Source organism: Aethalodelphis obliquidens, unplaced genomic scaffold (genome assembly GCF_003676395.1).
Source record: "Aethalodelphis obliquidens isolate GAN/ISIS:26980383/991018 unplaced genomic scaffold, ASM367639v1 scaffold36, whole genome shotgun sequence".
Lineage (NCBI taxonomy): Eukaryota > Metazoa > Chordata > Mammalia > Artiodactyla > Delphinidae > Aethalodelphis > Aethalodelphis obliquidens.
Window position 1 is genome coordinate 19,467,985 of NW_020837980.1, and position 24,486 is coordinate 19,492,470.

Consider the following 24,486-nt stretch of genomic DNA (forward strand, 5'->3'; position numbering starts at 1 on the left):
TTCTGAGTTACAGTCGGCTCTAGGAAAGCCTGCGTGAAATCTGGAAGGCAGAACTGAAGTAGTGGCTTTCAAAAGTTTGCTGCAGTCAGATATGGCGGTGGTTGGATACAGAGGTCACCACTGGATTCCAGCTGGTCCTTGCTCTTAAATTCCGTGATTTGCCCACAGAGGCAACAGCTTCCCACGGATTTCTCCACAAGCTCCCTTTTAGAGGCTCATTTGGGCAGCTGGCTATGATTGGCCTCTTGGGTTTCCCTGCAAGCTTCAACGTGTCCACCTGTGCCAGTGTTTCCAGCTGATTATTGACTGCTTATGGGTATAGTCCACGTAGGAGAGACGTGATAAATGCTTAATTTAATTTTTTTTCTCTTTATTTACCTGTTCTCAAAATAACGAACGGTTCTCGATCATCTTCCCAAGGTGACCTACTAGCTTTTTCCCCAAGTGTTTAAACTCATAGATTTACACATGTTTGGCCTGTTTTAATGCACTGCAATTAGCGCCTTTAGTGAGGTCCTAATTGTTCATCCTTGATCATCTATCAAGTTCTAATATATAACAGTTTCATTATCATTTCTTACATAGTATTCTAAGATTCCCATTATTATTTCTCCTTTCACACATGCATTATTTAAAAGTGAGGTTTCCTTTCAAATTTCCGAAAGCATGGAATTTTTAAACTTGTCTTAATTGACAAGTTTATTGACAACTTCATTGCATTTCAGTTCAAAGATGGTTGTCGCTTGATACTGATACTTTGAAATGTGTTGAGATGCTTTATGTCCATGTACAGTGGCAACAACTTTTTCTATAAAAAGCCAGATAGTAAATACTTTAAGCTTTGTGGGCCATAGTCTCTCTTCACCTTATCAATTTCTACTGTATGTAATTTGATGCTATTTTACTAGGTGCACATAAGTTTAGAATTTTTATGTCTTCCTGGTGAATTGGGCTTTTAAAAAACTATTATGAGTGTCCTCCTTTATATTTATTTTTTTAATCTTAACGTCTATTATTTCTAATACAAATATAGCCGTATCAGCTTTCTTTTGTTTGATATTTGCCTCTTTATCCCTTTTTGCCTTTTTATTTTTAAGCTTTATTTGTTCTAACATTTTTGATGGCTCTCTTCTGAACATCATATAAGTAGATTTAAGAAATCCCTTCTGACATGACCTGCTTTTTTACTTGTGAGGATACTCCATTTGTGTATTGTAATTTATAGATTTCTCTGGACTTGTTTATACCATGTTATTTTACATTCCTATTTGTCCCATTTATTTCTCTGTTTCTTTTTTCTCCTTTTATGGTCATGATTGGCAAACATTCCTTGCACTGCCCTATATGAACACTGCCCTATATGCCCTATAAGTTTAGGGGAGGCAACGTGAGAGTAATCCTGTGCAATAGGAATGAAAGTGACGTATCACCCTTTGTCAAAGTTGGAAACGGTCAGAGTTTTCCATGTGTTCTTTTATGCTGTTGCAACAACTTACAGCATGCCAGATGGCGAAGCCTTCATCCATCAAGCCCTTCAGTAGCTGCAGAGCAGGGTCTCCTACCAACCTGCGTTGCTGGGAAGTAGGAGAGAGAAGCCAGTTTCATTTGTGTTTTGTCAGTGAGATAGTGAAGTTGATTTATCATCATAGCATAAAGTAGCCTATTGTGGCTAATATGTCACTGTAAAATCTTTGCAACGATTGTGTTTATTTTTTCCTTTTTCAATTTTTTTTCCCCTTGGTTTGGAATGTATTTGGTCTCTTTCTATTTATTTTGTATTTGTGTGTGTATATGGGGGGGGCAGTGCTGGAGATTTCCATTACTGCTTGGTAGCCCAGCTTGGCATTAAAAGTAGGTTTTATTCAGGATATAATTGTTTTTATTTGTACTGCTGGATCCTTCAGAATGTCTGGGGCACCACACTCCTGCAAGTGGAATCACATCCTTCTTGCAAATACACAGACGCTCACCACCAATCTCCTGTCACATATGACAGGCTCATAGCCCCTAAGCCAAAATGCTTTGGCCAGATGTGTTTCTGAATTCAGATCTTTGGGATTTAGAAAGGTAATGTAGTAGACCTCTGAATCAAACATTTAAAGGATTCAGCTGCCAAACATGTGAATATCCAGAACAAATAGGATAAATCCAGATAATCAAGTAGCCTCCAGCAGTTCACATCAGATTCTTCCACCAAATTAGTTATGAAAAAATTTGTTTCTCATGGTTTTCTGGAATTACAAATAAGAGATTCTTGATTCATATTTCTTTAAATAGGTTACAAAGTAGTTATTGTTTTGTTAGTGGCATTCTAAATAGTTCTAAGGATGAATTCTGGCCATTTTAGGTACAATTACTGTTTTCCAAGGCTCTTTGGCAACAATGCATTTCGTATTTTTGTTTGTTTCCTTGCTTTTTGGCCGTGCCACGCAGCATGTGGGATCTCAGTTCCTCAACCAGGGGTCGAACCCACACCCCCTGCGATGGGAATGCAGAGTCTTAACCACTGGACCGCCAGGGAAGTCCCAAGGATGCCTCTTTTCTCTTGTGATACATTATTGCTGTGTTGTCAGAAACACTTAGCAAATTTATGGGACCTCCCTGGTGGTCCAGTGGTTAAGAATCCGCCTTCCAATGCAGGGGACATGGGTTCGATCCCTGGTCAGGGAACTAAGATCCCACATGCCACAGGGCAACTAAGCCTGCACGCTCTAGAGCCCACGCGCCACAACTAGAGAGCCTGCGTGTGGTGACTACTGAGCTTGCACACTCTGGAGCTAGCATGCCACAACTAGAGAGAAGCAAAAAACACTTAGCAAATTTAAATTTTTAAAAAAAGATTTAAAATTCTGTTAGCAAAAACAGATATAGTACAGTATACTTAAAGTTTCATGGAAGGGGGGCTTCCCTGGTGGCACAGTGGTTAAGAATCCACCTGCCAATGCAGGGGACATGGGTTCAATCCCTGGTACGGGAAGATCCTGCATGCCGTGGTGCAACTAAGCCTGTGTGCCACAACTACTGAGGCTGCGCTCTAGAGCCCGTAAGCCACAACTACTGAGCCTGTGTGCTGCAACTACTGAAGCCTATGCACCTAGACTCCGCAACAGAAGTAGCTACTGCAATGAGAAACCCACACACCGCAATGAAGAGTAGCCCCCGCTCACTGCAACTAGAGGAAGCCTGCGCACCAAAGACCCAACACAGCCCCCCGCAAAAAATGTGGTTTAGGGACTTCCCTGGTGGTCCAGTGGGTAAGATTCCTTGCTTCTACTGCAGAGGGCATGGGTTCCACTCCTGGTGGGGGAACTAAGATCCTACATGCCGTGCAGCATGGGCAAAAACAAACAAACAAAATGTGGTCTATACATACAGTGGAATATTATTCAGCCTTAAAGGAGGAAGAAATTATGACACAGTCTACAACATGGATGAACCTTGAGGACATTATGCTCAGTGAAATAAGCCCATCACAAAAAGATTCCGCTTATGTGAGGTACTTAGAGGAGTAAAAATCAGAGAGACAGAGAGTAGAATGGTGGTTGCCAGAGGCTGGGGGAGGGGGGATGGGGACTTACTGTTAAACAGGCAAAGAGTTTCAATTTTATAAGATGAAAAGAGTTCTAGAGAGGGATGGTGGTGATGGTGATGCAGGGGTTACTGGCATGGTCGTGGCTAGCTCATAGGGTACCTTTGTGTGAGTTACAAAAAGGCACCGCCTCCTGTAACACAGGGTTTGGTGAGGGAAGCATGGACTAGACTTCAGCCTCCATCCACTCCCTCTGCATGGTGCCACACAAGTGAGCCCTTCTGTGTAGGGTACAACCTACACAGTCAACACAGTGGCCCTGGCTCCTGGGACAGAAAATGGATTATGATTAGGGGGATGGGAGAGGAGCTAATCTCTACTCATGCACAAAAAGATGGGGCAGAGAAGCAGGATGGAAAAGGTCTCACCTGTGGGGAAGGACGTCTTCAGTCCTGGAAGAGACTCCATACAGATTTTGTAATTACTGATACAGACGGTCTTGCCTAGCCAACCTGCAGATTTTCCTTCCTGTGGGAGAACATTCTTTAGCAAAGAGGCCAGTATAGTCTCTATTCATTTTATCACAGGCTCCTGGACTGTTCCCCCACTCCACCTCCCCTGCTACTCCACCTCCCCTGCTACTCCACCTTCCCTGCTACTCCATTTCCCCTGCTACTCCACCTCCCCTGCTACTCCACCTCCCCTGCTACTCCACCTCCCCTGCTAACACTGCTCCCAATTACACTAAGATGATCACTAAATCAGATCAACTTTCAGAGATCTCCTTCCTGACCTTGGAGGCTTTTCTGCTCCCTTCAAAAATTTCCCTACCTATTAGATGACACCTGTAGCTTCTTTCACAGATGACAGAACCTTTTATTCTAGAATTCATTATGAAAAACACAATGAAAATGCCTGGTTGACATAGCACATCATGAAGTTTATTCATACTTCAGTGTTAAGAGTCAGTGAATGAACCAACATAACTGACTGACAAGGAAAAGAAATTAAAGAGCAGATCCCTGGAGGCCAAGAGGGAAGACCTAAAGAGGATGCTATGGAGAACGAGCTGAACTCTCTCGGCTCTGCAGGCTTGTTCATCTTCAACGATGCTGGACAAAGAGAAGCTGATTATGGGGTTGGTTTTTCTTGTTTCTTTTGCTTCTTTGCTTGTGTGTTTGCTTTTGTTTTGCTTTGCTTTTTGTTTTATAACTCAAAACCTTTGAGCCCTATGACGCCTCTAAAACTTCCAATGAGCCTTGAAGATTTTATTTTTGTAAACACGAGCACCATTAATATAAAGGAGCTCATTATAAGGTAGTTCATTAATTTTTTTTTTTAATGTAGAACTTCAACACCGAAAGGAAGGAACCCTTCTTCCCTTGTCTGAACACTAAGCCTGTGTGTGCACATGTATGTACCCTCATAGGGAGAATACTGCTGATGCATATGTGTCTGTCCTCGTCTTGCCACCTGCGGTCTCTAACTTTGCTTCAACTCACTTCATTTCATTGTTGGAAAGCTCCTTGCCTGTGCATGATGTTCTCACATCTCATAAAACTGAATGGTTAACCAAATACTTGCATCATTCGAAACAAATAATCATGTCCTGTCCTATTGAATATCTTTTTAAAAGACCTTTCATGCCAGCTACTAGGGTAACCCAGCTCTTTTTCCTCTTTTGCTTGGAATTAGTTTATAGCCATAAGGAACGTAGAGATCATCTGGCTGGTGGCTTTCTCAGTGGTTCTCAAACTTTACAGGTTTCTCAGCCAGAGGGCTTGTTACAACACAGACGGCAGAGCCTCAGTAAGTCTGGGATGAGCCCTAAGAATTTCCCCCCTGCTGCTGCTTTGAGAATCAGCCCAAGGCCCTCACTTCACGGCAGGGGAAGTTGAGCCTTAGACAACTGCAGGGTTTGGCCCAAAGTGACCCAGCCCATTAGTGGCAGAGCCGGGACCAGCACCAAATTCGCATGCTAATTACACACGTATTCTATTGTTTCTTTTTAAATCTTGGTTCATTTTTCTTTCAAGAAAAACTTTTGCTGAACCCTTAAACATCAACTTCTTTTTTTTTCTTGCAAAGCTTTATTCTTTCAGATAATTGTTTTGATCTCCTGTTAATAATTTCTCAGGAAACCCTGAGAAGCCACCTCTGTTTTTCTTCACACATTTTTTTTTTCAAATAGATAAATCCGAAGAAGAAATCTCTTATAAATTCGAATTATTTTTTCTGATCATTTGGATTTTGGAGTCTCTGCTTTGGGCAGCCTCCTCTATTCTGTCAGCTGCTGCTTTCCGGGAATGTGAACGTCTCTAGAGGAGCAGATCAATTCGTTGCCTCCTTTGGTCTTTCTCCCCACGTTACCTCATCTCTTCAGGTATACTTCTCTCGTTTGTTTTTATTCCACATAGAATGTCTCTGTTCCTTCACTCCCTCCCATCATTCCCTTTCGACGTCTCTTGAGTTTCAGTTAGTGAGTTTCTAACTTATCCTCTGGCTGACATCATCTTTGTCCCTTCCTCAGACTGTGTGCTTTCTTGCCAAATCTCTTTGGGAAAAACCACGGGGATGGAGAAAGGAGTGCACGGAAACATCACCAACATATGTGTTATATTAGAAAAAGTGGTGTGGATGGATGAGTCACTTGGCTTCTCTGGCCTCACTTCCTCAGCTGTAAAAAAACGAACAGGTTGGTCTAACAAGGGCTGCAAATGCAAAACTGCCAGCAGAGTCCAGGCAGGATGTGTGGATGAATTGAAGCAAGGCTGCCGGAAGCTGGGGAGTATGTACAGTGTCCCAAGGGCATAATGGCCGCGAGCTCTAGTCACAGCCATGGAGAAATGCTGGCTAGTCAGGGTTGCCAGATCTTCCGATTTTTCAAATCTAGATTTTTAAAGAAATAATGTGAACTCTCCTTATTTTAAATGTTGACAACTAATTCTAATTATGAGCCAGATAAAACACATTCCCTTTGTGGGCCAGATTTGGCCCTAGGCTGTCAGTCTGTGACCTTCAGATGAGATGGGATCTTTAAGTTCCTTGCAAGTCTAACATTTCATGACTCTTCAGTAATACATTTTAAAACAAACTAGATCTCCCTGGGAGATCCCTAAACTGTTTCCTTGCCGTTTGTGTTTGGTTATCAGACTGTTAGTCTCCAAAGTGAACACTCTGGAGTTTGCTGTAAGAGGAAGATACAACGTCTTCCCCTGCCTCTAGCGTAACGTAACCACGTGTTTTGCTCCCAGATGCTTAGGCTCAGAATCAGCTGAGTGCACGTGCTCTCCTACAATGCCTGCTATGGCGCGCAGGTTGGTCCTGGGGTAGGCAGCCTCCGTGAAGCAGAGCTCGTGCCTCTGTCCCTTTGTCTGGAGGCAAGATCTTAGCACTTACGTATATCCTATGTAATGTACTACTGCAGATCAGTCTAACTAGGAGGAAGCCGAACAATCAAAGACTTGAGGTTCAGAAGCCCAGGAAATGAATGGCAGCTAACAGTAAAAAACGGAGACATTGCCTCAAGATGGCAAAGCTGAAGAATATTCACGAGATCCTGCCTTATCCTATTTCACACCTTCTTTAGAGATTGCCTGCAAGGAGAGCCTTTGGTGGGGCCCTGCAGGCCAGCCTTCCCTGGACTGGGACTCGTCTGTCAGAGTTCTTCTCTGTCTTACATCCAAAAACTGGCACGTTTTTCTAGTGAAATCCTGGCTGGCTGGCGTTACTTCTCTTGTCACCCTTGGTCATTCAAGAGGAGGACCCATTATATCTTCCCTGTAGCCGGCCCTTGAGAATCTTCACTTTTTGGTGTTTCAGTGGAACAATGATGCTTTAAATGACCCACAAGATTAGAAAGAAAATAAGGCTCAAGGGCCAATGACATTAACAAGGAGGAAAACCCTTCTTAGCAAGTTAAGAGTTTCTGTGAAACAGTAGCAGAAAGTATTACAGCTTAAGTTAGGAATCCACGCATTATACAATAGGGAAATATTTCTCAAACTGCAAGTTCTCTATAAGTATCTTTAATTTTTAAATTTTTGATTATATAAACCATATGTAATATGGTTTAAAAAGTATGTTTTGAATCATTTGATAACCTTTTAGCCAAGGACTGGCATGTAGATTCAGGTAATTCATTTATATTTATGATTATATTGTTACCAGCTATCATCAGTAACTTCTAATTCAGTATTTCTCAGGCATTTCTTCAAGAAATCTTAAGGCTTTGTGAATTATAAGATGGAAAAATAATTGGTGTATGGGTAAGAATTAGGCCTTGGAATGAGGCATGTCTAGGTGTTATGTAACTCAGCAGGTGTTTACCATGTTGTGTGCAGAAGGTTAGGGAGGTTAAACACCTGCTGAGTTAAAATATGCTTGAAAAGTACTCAACACAGTGCCTGGCCTATAGAACCAATAAAAAAAAAAGCAGACTACTACTATATGGTTATTATTACCATTGCTAGCTACTTAAAAAAATTTTTACCATCTATTCTTTTTTTTTTTTTTTTTACTGTGTGCGGGCCTCCCACTGTCGTGGCCTCTCCCATTGCGGAGCACAGGCTCTGGATGCGCAGGCTCAGCGGCCATGGCTCACGGGCCCAGCCGCTCCGCGGCATGTGGGATCCTCCCGGACCGGGGCACGAACCCATGTCCCCTGCATCGGCAGGCGGACTCCCAACCACTGCGCCACCAGGGGAGCCCTACCATCTATTCTTGATTTTATTTTCATCATAGATGTTTCATCTAATATTTCAAAATAACACACAGGCACAGACTTAGAAAACAAGGTTGTGGATAGCGATATGTTATGATCTGAGGAACCCTCTGATGAACTCCTTAATTATATTATCTTCTATCTATCTATCTATCTATCTATCTATCTCATTCCAGGTGAAAAAAAATCTTCCATCAATTCTCTCCTCCCACAAAGCCTAGCTTTTTAAAATTTTAAATTTTAAAATTCAATTATTTAAGCTACACTAAAGAAACAAACAGGGCTTCCCTGGTGGCGCAGTGGTTGAGAGTCCGCCTGCCGATGCAGGGAACACGGGTTCGTGCCCCGGTCCGGGAGGGTCCCATATGCCGCGGAGCGGCTGGGCCCGTGAGCCATGGCCGCTGAGCCTGCGCGTCCGGAGCCTGTGCTCCGCAACGGGAGAGGCCACAGCAGTGAGAGGCCCGCGTACCACAAAAAAACAAAAACCAACAAAACCCCAAACAGTTCATTCATTTCTCCCAAGCCTCTGGCAACCACTGATCTGGATCTATGTGTTTAGTGTGGTTTCTTTGTTTGTTTTTATTTATTTTATTTATTTTTTGGCCGTGCCACACGGTATGCAGGGATCTTAGTTCCCCGACCAGGGATTGAACTCATGCCCCTTGCAGTGGAAGCACAGAGTCTTAACCACTGGAACGCCACGGAAGTCTCTGTTTCTGTTTTTATATTCCACATGTAAGAGATATCAAATGGTATTTGTCTTTCTCTATCTGACTTATTTCACTTAGCATAATGCCCTTGAGGTTCATCTATATTGTTGCAAATAGCAAAATTCCATTTTTTATGGCTGAAAAATATTCCATTGTACATATACCACAACTTCTTTATCCATCAGTGGACCCTTAGGTTATTTCCATATCTTGGCTATTACAAATAATGCTGCAAAGAACATGGGGGTGCATATATCTTTTTGAGTCAGTGTTTTGTTTTCTTCAAATAAATACCCAGAAGGATCATATGGCAGTTTTATTTTTAATTTTTTGAGGAACCTCCATACTGTTTTCCATAGTGGCTGCACCAATTTACATTCCCACCAACACTGCACAAGGGGTTCCTTTTGTCCAGATCCTCACCAACACTTGTTATTTCTTGTCTTTTTGATAGCAGCCATTCTAACAGGTGTGAGGTGATATCTCACTGTGGTTTTGATTTGCATTTCCCTGAAGATTAATGATGTTGAGCATCTTTTCATGTACCTATTGGCTGTTTCTATGTCTTCTTTGGAAAAATGTCTACTCAGATCCTCTGCCCATTTTTTAATCAAATTGTTTATTTTTTAGCTATTGAATTGTATGAATTCTTTATATATTTTGGATAGTAATCCCTTATTAAATATATGATTTGCAAATATTTTCTCCCACTCAGCAGGTTGCCTTTTCACTTTGTTGATGGTCTCCTTTGCTGTGCAGAAGATTTTTAGTTTGATGTAGCCCAACTTATTCATTTTTGTTTTTATTGCCTTTGCTTTTGTTGTCAGATTCAAAAAATTACCACCAAAACCTATGCTAAGGAGATTACAACCTATGTTTTTTTCTAGGAGTTTTATGGTTTCAGGTCTTACATTCAAGCCTTTAATCCTTTTTGAGCTAATTTTTGTGTATAGTTTAAGATAGTAGTCCAGTTTCATTATTTTGCATATGACTGTCCAGTTTTCCCAATACTATTTATTGAAAAGACTGTCCTTTCCCCATTGTATATTCTTAGTTCCTTCATTTCAAATTAATTAACCATATATGTGTGGGTTTATTTATGGGCTCTCTATTCTGGTGCATTGATCTGTGTGTCTGTTTTTACACAAATACCATACTGTTTGAATTACTACAGCTTTGTAATATAGTTTGAAATCAGGGCATGTGATGCCTCCAGCTTTGTTCTTCTTTCTCAAGATTGTTTTGGTATTTGGGGTCTTTTGTGGTTCCATACAAATTTTAGGATTATTTAATCTATTTATGTGAAAAATACCACTGGAATTTTGATAGGGATTGCATCGAGTCTGTATATTGCTTTGGGTAGTATGGACATTTTAAGAATATTAATTCTTCCAATCCATGAACACAGATTTCATTAATTTTTGTCTCCTTCGAAGTCTTTTATTAATGTCTTGTAGTTTTCAATATAAGGTCTTTCACCTCCTTGGTAGCTTTATTCCTAAGTATTTTATTCTTTTTGATGCAATTGTAAATGGGATTTTTTCCTTAATTTCTCCTTCTGATAGTTTGTTATTAGTGTATAGAAATGCAACAGATTTTTATGTATTGATTTTTGTATCCTGCAACTTTACCGAATTTGTTTATTATTTCTAACAGTCTTTTAATGGAGTCTTTAGGGTTTTCTATATACAATATGTCATCTGTAAATAATGAGTTTTATTTCTCCCTTTCCAGTTAGATGCCTTTTATTTCTTTTGATTGCCTAATTGCTGTGGCTAGGAATTCCAATACTATGCTGAATAAAAGGGGTGAGTGGGCATCCTTTTCTTGTTCCTGATCTTAGAGGAAAAGCTTTTCAGCTTTTCACCATTGAGTATGATGTTAGCTGTGGGTCTGTTATATATGGCCTTATTATGCTGAGGTATGTTCCCTCTATACCTACTTTGCTGAGAGGTTTTATAAGCGGTTGTTGAATTTTGTCAAATTCTGCAAACTTTTCTGCATGTATTGAGATGATATGATTTTTATTCTTCTTTTTGTTAATGTGGTGTATCACATTGACTGATTTTTGGATGCTGAACCATCCTTTCATCCCTGGAATAAGTCCCACGTGATTATGGTGTATGATCCTTTTAATGTATTGTCGAATTCAGAATTTGGTGTGCTAATATTTTGTTGAGGATTTTTGCATTTATGTTCATTGGGGATTTTGGACTGTAATTTTTTTTTTTTTTTTTTTGGTGGCATCCTTGTCTGATTTTGGTATCAGGGTAATGCTGGCCTCATCAAATGAGTTTTGAAGAGTTCCATCCTCTTTTATTTCGGGGAAGAATTATGATATTAATTCTTCTTCAAGTGTTTGGTAGAATTTACAGTGAAGCCATCTGGTCCTGGACTTTTGTTTCTTGGAAGGTTTTTGGTTACTGATTCAATCTCCTTACTAATAATCAGTCTTTTCAGATTTTCTATTTCATCATGATTCAGTCTTGGTAGGTTTTATGCTACCAGGAATTTATCCATTTCTTCTAGGTTGTCCAATTTGTTGGCATATAACTGTTGATAGTAGTCTCTTATCATCCTTTGTATTTCTGTGGTATTAGTTGCAGTCACCTCTTTCATTTCTGATTGTATTTGAATCCTCTCTCTCTTTTCTTCTTGGTGGGCCTAGATAAAGTTTTGTTAATTTTGTTTATCTTTACAAAGAACCAGTTCTTAGTTTCACTGATCTTTTCTGTTGTCTTTTTAGTCTCTACTTTCTTTATTTCAGCTCTAATCTTTGTTATTTCCTTCCTTTATTAACTTCGGGTTTCATTTGTTCTTTTTCTAGTTCCTTGAGGTGTACAGCTATTTATTTGAGACTTTTTTGTTTCTTGAGGTAGGGATTTTTTCGCTATACTTTCCTCTTAGAACTGCCTTTGCTGCAGTCCATACATTTTGGTGTGTTACATTTCAATTTTCATATGTCTCAAGGTATATTTTGATTTTTCTTTTGATTTTTTTCTCTGACTCATTGGTTGCTCAACAGCATGTTGTTTAATCTTCACATATTTGTGAATTTTCCAGTTTTTATTGTGTAACTGATTTCTAGTTTCATACAACTGTTGTTTGGAAAAGATGCTTGATGTGGTCTTGATCCTCTTAAATTTATTATGACTTGTTACATGGCCTAACATATGGTCTATCTTGGAAAATGTTTCATGTACACTTGAGAAGAATGTGTATTATGTTGCTTTTGGGTGGAATGTTCTGTAAATATCTGTTAAGTCCATCTGGTCTAATGTGTTCTTTAAGGCCAATATTTCCTTGTTGATTTTCTTCCTGGATGATCTGTCCATTGATGTCAAGTAGGGTATTAACGTCCCCTACTATTATTGTGTTACTATTTCTCCCTTTAGGTCTGTTAATATTTGCTTTATATATTTAGGTGCTCCCATGCTGGGAGCATAAATATTTACAAACATTATATCTTCTTGTTGGATTAATCCCTTTATCATTATGTAATGCACTTGTCTCTTATTACAGTCTTTGTTTTAAAGTGTATTTTGTCTGATATTAAGTATCACTACTCCAGTTTTCTTTTGGTTTCCTTTCGCATGGAATATCTTTTTCCATCTCTTCATTTTCAGTCTGTGTGTGCCCATAGATAATTCATCTGATATTTCAAAATAAGACACAGGCACAGACTTAGAAGACAGAGTTGGTGGTTAGTGATATGTTATGATCTGAGGCACCCTGTGAGGAACTCCTTAATATTAGCATTTAAATCTCTCCCCTGCTAACAAACTTCTATTATTCAAGATTGAATCTTCATCTTCTTGTATCAGAAAAAAACTAGCTGTTTATCAAAATTTGTGCTTGCCCTTCAGAGAATTTGAGTTGTCACTGGAAGCAGCTACCCAGACAAAGACTATATTTCCCCTTTCCTCCTGCACCTGGCATGGCCTTCCTTCTCATGTTAACTGGTGGAATGTGAGCAGAAGTTATGTGTGGCATTTTCAGGTCATGATTTAAGAAGTAGGTGCGCTTTATCATCTCCTTCCACCAGATGAATTCATTTGAAGATGAGGCCTTAGGAGAAGACTGAACCACAAGATTGAAGGAGACTGGATCCTTGAATTATAGCATGGAGGAAAGGGACCCACCAACTGGGAACACTTACTGTAGGTGGTCAAATGAATGAGAAATAAACCTCTATTATGTTTATGCCACATATTCTGGGGTCTATTATTTATTGCCCCTAACATTACCCTAATTAACATAGGAATTGGCACTTTAAAGGAGGTGCTATAACAAAAACCTAAAGTAAGTATATCTGGCTGAACATGTGGGCAGCAGACAGCAAAGAAACAGATGTTCAGTACTGGAAAGATGGAGACCCATGTTATGCATTGGCCAAGCATTTTTAAAACTATGTCTACGATAACTTCCAAAGCAGAATCCATTACTGCCAGGCACCCATGACTGCTATACATTCCTGATTCTTCTCTCTTTTCTTTTTTTTTTAAACATCTTTATTGGAGTATAATTGCTTTAATAGAAGTTTTTATTATGATTATCTTGTCTCTGTTTTACCATCATATAATGAGAAGTACAGATAACTTCTCTATAGGTTTGTTTATTACCATGTGAGAAGAGCTTTAGATGGGAAGATTTCATGCCACCCAAAGATGCTGGACTTCGAGTGGTTTACTGGGACTGGACTGGACTGTACTTGTTCTTGGAGTAAGAAAAGATGGGTGTGCATGAATACTTGGCGGAAAGAATGGCAGACCAAGGAAGGACCAAAATATGCGCTCCCTCTTCCATATTCTAGACCGAATCTCATCTAACCTAAGATTTCACTGGTCATCAAATACCCAATTTTATGTACTGCTAAGATATAAAAAACGCTTCCAACTGAATAAGAATTTACACTGAATACTTGTTCTTGATTGAATGCTGCACTCCTATCAAAGAGATGTTCAAGTGTGAAAAAAAATGTGTAGATTAGGAGTGATGAAAAATAATATTTTTGAGAAGTGACTGTCCTATTTGAGACAACATTTCCTAATCTTCTTTGCATCCTGCTGTTGCCTTGAGACTAGTTCTCACCAATAAAGTATGAGTGGGAGTGAGATATGTCACTCTGGGCCAGACTCTTTAAGATGTGGGTACCTTGTCCGTACCCTTTTCCCTTCCATAGCTGAAAGCAGATGACAGTGGGATCTAGGAGAAGGCAAAGTCAAAAGGTGGGTGGCAGGGGTGGGGGAGACTGGTTTCCTGAATCAAATGGGAGAAAGCCACCACCATCAGGAACACCCATACCGGCTTGGGCTGTGAGAGAGAAATCAGCTTCAATTTTGTTTAAGGTATGTATTTTCTGCTTTTGTTTGTTACTGCCATTAATATACTCCTAATTAACACACTCTTTTGCCTGGGTTGTTGTAAGGATTAAAGAAATTATTATACGTAAAGCTCTTAGAAGAGTGTCTGGCATATAAAAAGCGCTAAATGGATGTCAACTATTATTTAGAATGCTCTTTAAAAATGCAAGTAGCCTTGGAGGGGTGATCAACTTTTATCTTTGGAAGTTAGAAAGTTGTAGTAGAAAACTACTTGAGTCAATTAATCCAAGCTCTGTCACTTTAGAGATAAGTAAATGAAGTCACTGAGAAGATGAATGGCTTGCTCTGAAGTTATTTTATTAGTCATAAGTACTTTTGTATGAATTAGTTGTGTTTCAGCCAAGAAAGAGCAGGCTGAAATTGGAATGAGACGGTGGATGGGGAGTAAGACTGCAGATGCTTTTGGAGTTGGGTTATTACTTGTGAGGAAAAGCCTGGGATTGAGGCTTTTGGCAGCCACAGCAAGTAATAATGGGCTACTTGGTGACCAGGTTGGAAGAGTCAAGGAAGATCTAAACAGTAACATTTTTCATCTCATTACTAAATATAATGATTCATCCAAAGTTGCTTAGTAAAACACAATAAATATCTTTTGGATACATTTTAGCACAAAGTCCCTTTCTTTGGAAATGACCCCCCAGAAAAGCCTCTGTGGAAGAGGTGGCGCCTAGGTGGCCATGTTGATGCAATGTGTCCTGGTTCCTCTTCTTCCATGGCAGATTGGAACAGGGCTGTATGTACACCTCACCCAAGCTGAGACAATCAGCAGCTTCTCCGGAACCAATGTGGAATTGGCTCTCTGAGAGTCTGTGTTAGCTGAGGGGAGCCTATCTGTTATGCAGCATCATGCTTGGGGTTAGTTTTATGACCTACAAAAAGCCATGTGCAGGCGAATATCACAGAAAAACAGAAATATTGAGTAAGTGAAGGGATCTGGTCTGCAAAGATAAGAATGGGGGCAGATATTCAGAAAAAAAGCAAAGAATAGCAGCCGTGGGGCTCCAGGATTTACAGAGCATGACTCCCAGGCTGACAGTTTACCAGTTCTCATCCTCAGCTCCCAAGAGCTGGAATGAGTGGTGTTTACATGAATTCTCTCTGTCCTTAAAAATAAACCCACTTAAAAAAAAATCTGAGCTGAGTTGTTTCTGTTCTTTCAGTCAAGGAAATTGGTAATAACATAGTCAATAACTAAATCAATTAAAAATCTCCTAACCATACTTGATTACTTATTGTCAAGTAGCAACAATAAAAGTTCACCTCTGCCGAGAAGGAAGGGTTATAAAAGCCACTGCTACTACAACAACTGTGTCCTCCAAGTTCTACTTCTAAGGGTCTAGATTAGATGCTCTTCTGAATAGTCTCCAAGAGATCATCTTAGTAATGATTTGAGTTGATGGGATCAAAATTTTCATATTTCTACCACAACAGATCAAATAAACCAAATTTTTAGATGTTAATCTACTCAGAATTTTTGGAAGGCAGGGGATTTTTCTTCTTAACAATAATAGTACATTTTCATTGTCAAAGATTTTGATACTGTAAATAGTTCAAAAAATTCTAAAAATTACAGTTTTACTATTAATAGACAACCATCAGTAATTTTTAGGATGAAATCCCAACAAAAATGAAAATGTAATCATATCAGTATCTTGGATTATCCTCAAGAATTCATGTAATTTTACTGGTTATATCTTTTCATGTGTTCATAGACTTTTTTCCCAAAGAGTTCCCCAAGGATCAGAATTTGAATCACTGAGAAGTATTTTTGGCATCAGACTTCTTTATTTTTTCTGATGAACAATAAATGCATTTACTTTATTCAGTTCCTTTTTTCTTTAGGAAATGAAAAGAAATCATCTAATTGAGATATCCTGTGTGTCATAGAGGCAAGGAGATTTAAACCATGCCCCTAGGCCTTTATATTCCCTCACCTGCTTTTTATCAACAATTTAATGGAAGCATGTTTTTTACTTCCTAGCTGTCCACTTGTGTTTCCTGTAAAAACACCAAATCTAAAATGACTTTAATTCCAGAAGGGTCTGCCTGGCAGCTCTAGAATCATGATCTGTCTTTTTCTCCTTATTTTGGGGTTTCATTGGGCTCACCTCTGTTCATTTTCTAATATCAGATATTTTATTTTATTCCCTCCTTGGGCTAACATTCATTATCTTTGCTCCTCTTGTTTTCCCTTGTTAGATCTAATTGACCCTCTCGTTTTATTTACCATATTTAAAAATGAATTATCCTGATCCCATGTTACTTATTTCTCACACCAAGGATTTATCGTCTTAGTAAAACCCTAGTCTTTTAACAATCGGAGTAGGAATATAGCTAAGAGTTTTAGAGGTGTTTTGCTTTCTTTCACACATACGATTTTTGCCAGTAGCCAAATTTATCTCTATTTTCCACTAATAAAGGAGATATTGTTGGAATGCTAAATCTTCTAAAATCTGGTAACTCTCCACTATGGTTTTGAGTTCTTTCCACTTTTTTAATTCCAAACTTTTTTGGAGGGGCCATTTTAGGAGGATACCATTCTCTCGATTGGCCACCAAGGGCTTGTGTTCCCATTCTGCGTAATCATTACCATCTTTTTTAACCAGAGAACACTCATACTTTACTTGTTATGTGAAGATTTAGCTAAAGTTTTTTTGCGGGGACTGGAGGATTATCTACTTAATCTGATTACCCTTGAACGGCAAGTATCATCACTGAATTTCAGAACTTTCAGTTATTCTCAGCATCTGGAAAAGGTGGAATATACAAAAGTCCTTCAATATTCATACTCATTAAGTTAACAAATATTTATGGAATTTGTACTATGTGCTGGGCACTATTGCCCCATGAATAGGAGGGACATGACCCCTGCTCTCAAGGACATCATGGTCTAGGAGGGAAGATAAACACGTATTGCAATACATGGTGTTGGCACCTGTGATTGGGGTAAGCACAGTGTTAGAGAACAGACCAGGTGGGCAATGACAGAGAGAGGATACGTGAGCTGAGACTTGAAGGACGAGGAGAGGTGAGCAGAGGGAAGACTATTTTAGAAAGAGAAAAGACCTGAAAAAAAATTTAGAGGCATGAGAAGGGACACTGGGGAACTCCAAGAACTTGATGTAACTGGTGATGGTGTGTGTGCCTTGGGGGTGTGGATGGTATTGGGAAAGGGGGGGAAGATGTGATCAGATTATGAATGGCTTGTGTGCCATGCTGAAGGGTACATGTTAGCCTGGAGAAGCTGAGCCCCTGAAGGATTTTAGACAGACATACAATGATCAGAATTGTAATTTAGAAGGAGTGCTCTACCGCATAGCACAGGGAGATCAGCTCGGTGCTTTGTGACCACCTAGAGGGGTGGGATACGGAGGGTGGGAGGGAGACGCAAGAGGGAGGAGATACGGGGATATATGTATACGTACAGCTGATTCACTTTGTTACAAAGCAGAAACTAACACAACACTGTAAAGCAATTATACTCCAATAAAGATGTTAAAAAATATAAATAAATAAATAAAAGGAGTGCTCTAGCAGTGGGGGCCACTGAGAGGGCTCAGAAGATCCTCTTTCACATGTATAGAGAGTGTTTCTCTCAAGAGCTGGGCCTAGCGTCTGTGAAGGTCAGAGGGGTTGGGACTATCAACCAACACCAGAACATTTACCCCTTTTTCTTCTTTCCTTCCTTTTCTTCTTTCCTCTCCTTCTTCCTACCCCTTCAGCCTCCTCCTTCTCTCAAACATTCTCTTAAGAAGCTCTTAAAACTTAAACAGTTCATGGGACATCTTTAAAAAATATCAGTGAAAACTTTCCAATTTAGTTGTAAATGTCTTCTTTTTCTCTGTGGTCGACGCTAAATTACTTACTGGTTGAATTTCCTTTCATGCATGCTCAGATCTCCTGCTTTCCCTTTGTTACCTATAATTCTTTATCACTATCCATCATCACCTTCAATGTGGTGGTGGGGCGGGGAAACAGAAATTCAAGGAAATTGATTTTACTATTGACTTGTGGTTCTTGTAGAGAGTTTATTAGTAGAATATGAAAGCTTCTGGTGACTTTAATGTTTTTCATAATGTTTTTTAAACTGTAGGTTGTGACCCATGTGTAGGTCATGAAATCAATTTAATGGGTCATAACATGCATTTAAAAAAAAAAAGAAACAATGGGCTTCCCTGGTGGCGCAGTGGTTGAGAGTCCGCCTGCCAACGCAGGGGACACAGGTTCGTGCCCCGGTGCGGGAGGATCCCACATGCCGCGGAGCGGCTGGGCCCGTGAGCCATGGCCGCTGAGCCTGCGCGTCCGGAGTCTGTGCTCTGCAACGGGAGAGGCCACAATAGTGAGAGGCCCGCGTACAGCAAAAAAAAAAAAAAACAAAACCAAAAACCAAAAAAAGAAACAGGACCTAATCTAACAGAATAGAAAATATCAGAGTGCCTTGAATATACTAAGGGTCAATATTGTTTTATGACACTTTAGTTTCACTTATAGGCATACATGTTTATTCATATAGATAGTATAAAATATGTCTTACTATGGGTGGTAATCAAAAAAGATTAAATTTTAAAAATAAAAACCATCAAAAAAGTTTGAAAAACACTGCCCAACATCAACTTCTTTTTTCCACTCTGAAGTTCAAAAAAATTGAGAACCATAGAAGGTGATTGGTCCAAGTCCAAGAATCAGTAGCAAATGCAAAATCTGAACTCAGGTCTCCTAACAGTCAGATGTTCTTTGAACAAAAGTTGATTAATTGCCTAACATAAGGACTGGAGAGCATGGATTTCATTTACTTGACTTATCCTTGAGACCACACTGTGAAATGATCAAATGTCATAATGCTTCGTTATCTTAGTATTTATGAGAAAACACATCATGCTGCTCTTTTACTTTGCATCATACACTGAGCACTCGACTTTGACAGATTGTCAGTTTGTGCCTTTATTATTCTTAAAAATTTTTTTGTGGACGACTTTGATACATATTCATCCTTATGTTTTGAATAAAGATAATCTAGTTCTTTCTGTTTTTCAGTTGAATGGCCGAATGATTATTTTGGTACTTTCTTTCATAGTCCTTAATCATCTTTTTTTTTCTTTTTTTTGCAGTATGCGGGCCCCTCACCGCTGCGGCCTCTCCCGCTGCGGAGCACAGGCTCCGGACGCGCAGGCTCAGCGGCCATGGCTCACGGGCCCAGCCGCTCCGCGGCATGTGGGACCCTCCCGGACCGGGGCACGAACCCGCGTCCCCTGCATCGGCAGGCGGACACCCAACCACTGCGCCACCAGGGAAGCCCTCCTTAACCATCTTGAAAAACAAACATTCCAGAATATTTAGAGGTGTTTCTCCTGAAATCAGGGAAATATTAGGTGCACCTCGGGACTCCTCCAGCCTTATAGTTCTATTGCTTTTACCTTTGTGATCAGTCTTTATGGATTTCCTCTTCCTTTTTCCAAGAAATTAAACTTTTCTTTTTTCTTTGCACAGTATTTGACTTAATTTCAGGGAGGCATTGAGGCACAGCAAAGAATACAGGGTAGGGAATTGAGAGACCCGAGTCCCACTCCTTTTTGTCACCTAACTGATTGTTTGAACTTCATCAGGTCCCATAACATTTGGGGGCCTTGATTTCTTCATTTGAAAAACAGGAAGTGTGTCTAGATTATCTATAGTTGTTGTAATCAATTAGTGTTTCCTAACCACGTGGAGGTTACGGATTCATTTCCAAATATGAGAGAAACCATTGCCTAGAAATTTGCGCTTGAATATAGAGAAATGTGTTTTTGTGTAAAATTGTGTAGGATTCCTGGATTTTTGTAACCCATTTATAGGCTCACAGTTTCAAAAATCTTTACATAACTTCTTCTATGTCATACAATGTACCAGATTCTCTACATTTCCTTTCTTGAACTTCCTAAGGAATTCCTGATTTTGCTTCCTTCCTGCTTCCTTAATGATGTTCTCCATAGTACAAGGACTCCTAGAGCTGGAAAGCAATTTGAGCAAGCTACATCATCCATCTCATTTCCTTCTTGTCTATTACCTTCACTTATCAGTACTTCTCATTTGTCCATTTAGAAACTCAAATAGTGTTTTTACTTTGAATAATGACATGGACAATAGCCCCTTAAAATCCATTTCTCACCTTTATTCATTCATTCTACAATATTTACCGAGCATCTCCTTGGGTCAGGCACTGTGTTCCATGTTGAGGATATAATGGTGGGTAAGATAGACACTGCCCTTTCCTCAAGAGGCTTACTGGAGAGACTGACAAAAAAGAAGTTACCAAGGAGTTTAGTAAGATTACTTCAAGCTCAATGAAATGGATGGATTTTGAGGCCAGGCTGCCAGAGCTTGAATCCCATGTTTATTACTTACTATCTGTATATATCAGCCACTTCCTGTGAACTACTTCAGATACCCTGGCCTCACTCATCTCCAGGGTCTTTGGCTATGAGGGGAAAACACTTTTTTCTCCCTCTACCTTCCTATGTTCACTGGCTGGGCTCTCCAATTAAACTAATAAGAAACAGTTTAGAAAGAGAGAAGAAAAAAAACCCAACCAAACAGATATGGTTATATACACAGACATAGAGATTTACAAGGAAAAGAAAACTCAAGGAGACAGCCAGATTGAGGCTTATATACCCATCTTCAGCTAAACAAAAGACAAGAGTCTGGGCCTCTGGGTGGAGAAGGTGTGTTAAGGAAAGGGGAGGGAGGAACCATAGGTAAATAAGGGTTGTCTCGCTATGCAGATAAGTCTCTTGGGTGATAAGAGTTGTCTCTGGTGTAGCTCTTTCTCTGGTAAGAGACATAAGTAGAAATTGCCTTTTTAAATGTAAATTTCCTGCACAAAAGGGGAAATTTTACTCTATTTTTAGGCAGTTAGGGGGAGGTAAAGAGCTTTTCCTGCAACTGCTGATTCTCAATTGCCTTTAGCTCAAAAGAATTCATATGCCAAAGAGGCACATTTTGGTACCCTTCATTCTGCCCTTTAAAAATTCTTCCCCTACCCCGGGAAAAGGCATTTCTGTTAAAACAAAACAAAACAAAACAAACAAAAACCCAAAGGTTCATGGGTGGAGCAAATGATAAACCCAGTTTTGAGGACCAGAGGAAAAGTCAGTCAAAAAGGTTTCTAGATGTTGGACTCAAAGCATAAATAGATGGTGGAGAGAGGATGGCTGTGACAATCTAACTTCCAATTTCCTGATTTTCAGTTTGAATGTCTTTGGTGATGGCATGTATATCAGTGTCACAGTCATGGTTATTCTTCAGAGCAAAGCACGGAAGCACCTGGCATTAGTTTGTAGAGCCCTTTTAGATAGCCCTAATGAGAACAGGGCAGTCAGGTTTTAGTTCTCAGTGGTGCCAAGTCAGAAAGGTGAGAGAAAAACTAGAAATGTTAATTACTGACAAAATGTACAAAACAACCCACAAGGATGTGCTGTATTTTTTCACTGAAACAGAACTTCTCCCTCTCTCATCACTCCAATTTCTATCAAAGGTAATCAAAGTAAGACTAATTTGCAAAAAAAATCGAGTCTCATTGAACTTGGCCTGATTATTTACATAAGTGTATCAAGAATAAGTAACTGACCACTGAGGCTCTTTTAAGTCTGCTTTGCTGGAATTTTAAATCAGGGAACTCAGATTCGATTTTTCAAAGCCTCTTTGAGGATAGGAAGCCAAGCCAGAACTTACCATCAGTCTTCATCTGCAGCACCTGTAGATTTGGGTGAATTCCTCCTTTCTCAGGGTTCCCAATATATTTTAAGGCTCCTGGGCCTTCCAGGAAGCAATGTTCCTTACCTGTAAGACCAGGAAGCCTGTAAGGCAGGTATCAGATGGGTATTCCAAGAGGGCTTTATAAGCATTGGCTCTATACAGTGAACCTTAGTTCTCAAATACGCCATTCTAGTCAAAGCCTTGGTAATATAACCAATATTTCAAACTGTGTCCTGTTAACAAGGACAACAGATTCTTTTTTTTTTTTTTTTTGCCCCTTGGCATGTGGGATCTTAGTTCCCCAACCAGGGATCAAATCTGTGCCCCCTGCAGTGGAAGCACAGAGTCCTAACCACTGGACAGCCAGGGAATTCCCAGGACAACAGATTCTTATTGAACATATGCAAATAATTATATTACCATGAAAACAAAATATTCAATAAAAGCTTCCAAATTCTAGAGGGATCAGGTAGGGAGAAAAAGTAAATATTTCATCTTTATTCACAAAAGTATACTTTAATATATTTCTGTAAGGTATAGATAGCTTAAAAGAAAAGAGAAAAAGGATTCCTTAAATCTGAAAAATGAAACATTAAAGAACCAGTGATGTTTCAACCCAAAAGGCCAGAAAAATTATAATCATCCTTATCAGTTCATTCAGTCCCAGGAAATTAATTCTTGTTTTGCTTGAGTTAGGGTTAGCAATTTTATACATTCATCAGGTTCTTTGTTGGACTGCACCCCACAGGCCTACAAGAACTGCACTTGCCCAGCTTTAAGACCAAAGAAAGAGGACTTCTCTGGTGGCGCAGTGGTTAAGAATCTGCCTGCCAATTCAGGGGACGTGGGTTTGAGCCCTGGTTTGGGGAGATCCCACATGTCGTGGAGCAACTAAGTCCGTTTGCCACAACTACTGAGCCTGCACTCTAGAGCCCCTGAGCCACAAGAACTGAGCCCAAGTGCCACAACTACTGAAGCCCACGTGCCTAGAGCCTGTGCTCCACAACAAGAGAAGCCACCGCAATGAGAAGCCCAGGCACCGCAACGAAGAGTAGCCCCCGCTCGCCTAGAGAAAGCCTATGCGCAGCAACGAAGACCCAACGCAGCCAAAAAAAAATGAATAAAATTAAAAAATGAATAAATAAATAAATAAAAGACCGAAGAAAGACCCCAGCATCAGCGACAGAGACATCAATGGTTGAATGGATGGGGGAGCTAACACGTCTGAAGCAAGGTCCTGGGGCGACACCCTACCGTGTGTGGTGGAAGGCGGGCAGGACACGGCAGCAATCTTCGCTCCTGGCGGGGAAGGAGAGATTGCCACTTATAGGAGGAACTGACTTCAGGTTGGCTCATTAGTTACCAGCCGAGGGGCACGCCCCTCACTGCCCCTTTGATAAGGACAATCCTAGCTGGGGCCTGGGACAAGTCTGTAGGAAGGTCATTTATGTGTGTAGGGTGTAGGTGAAGCAGGCACTGGTTGGGCAGGGGACGTACAGAGAGCAAGAGAACAGCCATCTTGAGTGGCCTGACCATACATTCTCCATTTGAGTTTTTGGAAGTTTTACCCAGCCCAGTGGCATGATTTTTATGTTATCAGAAACGTGTACCCCAGAGTACTTGTCAGTCTTTTCTGTGAATCTCCTTGATGTGAAGCATTTTCCCCTGTAGTTGATTGCTACAACATTTCAGGAAGAATAGTGTAAAATATTAACTGTGTGGGAATGACAGACTTCAAAATGGCCCTGGTTAAGAATCTGATGAAAGTTCATTACGGCACACTTGACAAATCTGGTTATTTCTGCGACACACAACATTTTATAATGACTGGAATTATGACTGATAACATTAAACAAGGACAAGTTATGGATAGCAAAGATACTGACAAATTTCTAGGAACTTTATACAATTTCTGAAACATTTATATGAAAAACATGTATCCATACAAATATAACCTAAAGAAGGTTCAGAATCCCTTCTCATCTGACAATGTTTCCCATGTAATTTAACATTTCCAATAAACCTAATTAGTGTAACACCTCTATTTTACCAAGTGAGAGAACAAATTCTGTGAGATTTTTCAGGTGCCCTCTGGGAATCTCAAAGTTATCTTGAGGTAAAAGAAGATTCCATTTAGAATTTTATTTGGGGAAATTTGTCAAAAATATCAAAAGGTTTGAACACCTGATTAAATAGGATCACAGGTCACTATGAAACAATACTTGGTTATCTATTTAACCAAAGTGACAATAAAAGATTTCCAAGGCAAATACAGAAGATCACATGACTATAAAAAAAAAAACTTGGCACTTTCAATATTAAGAAGTTTGTTTTCTTAAGTAATCAAAAACATAATAAAGACAACACAACTCACAGAAAGTTATTCTAAGACACAGAATCTTTGTT

The 24,486-nt window shown here is 39.8% G+C and overlaps 1 long non-coding RNA gene across 1 annotated transcript; it reads right to left on the reverse strand.

Annotated features, from left to right (window-relative positions):
- Window positions 1-453: 453 nt before the first annotated feature.
- Window positions 454-22,154, reverse strand: LOC113632429 (uncharacterized). Its single transcript, XR_003437806.1, has 3 exons — window positions 22,057-22,154; window positions 3,958-4,057; window positions 454-2,231 (listed from the first exon to the last, which is right to left on the reverse strand). It is a non-coding gene; the product is annotated as an uncharacterized LOC113632429 (long non-coding RNA).
- Between the last annotated feature and the right edge of the window lie 2,332 nt (window positions 22,155-24,486).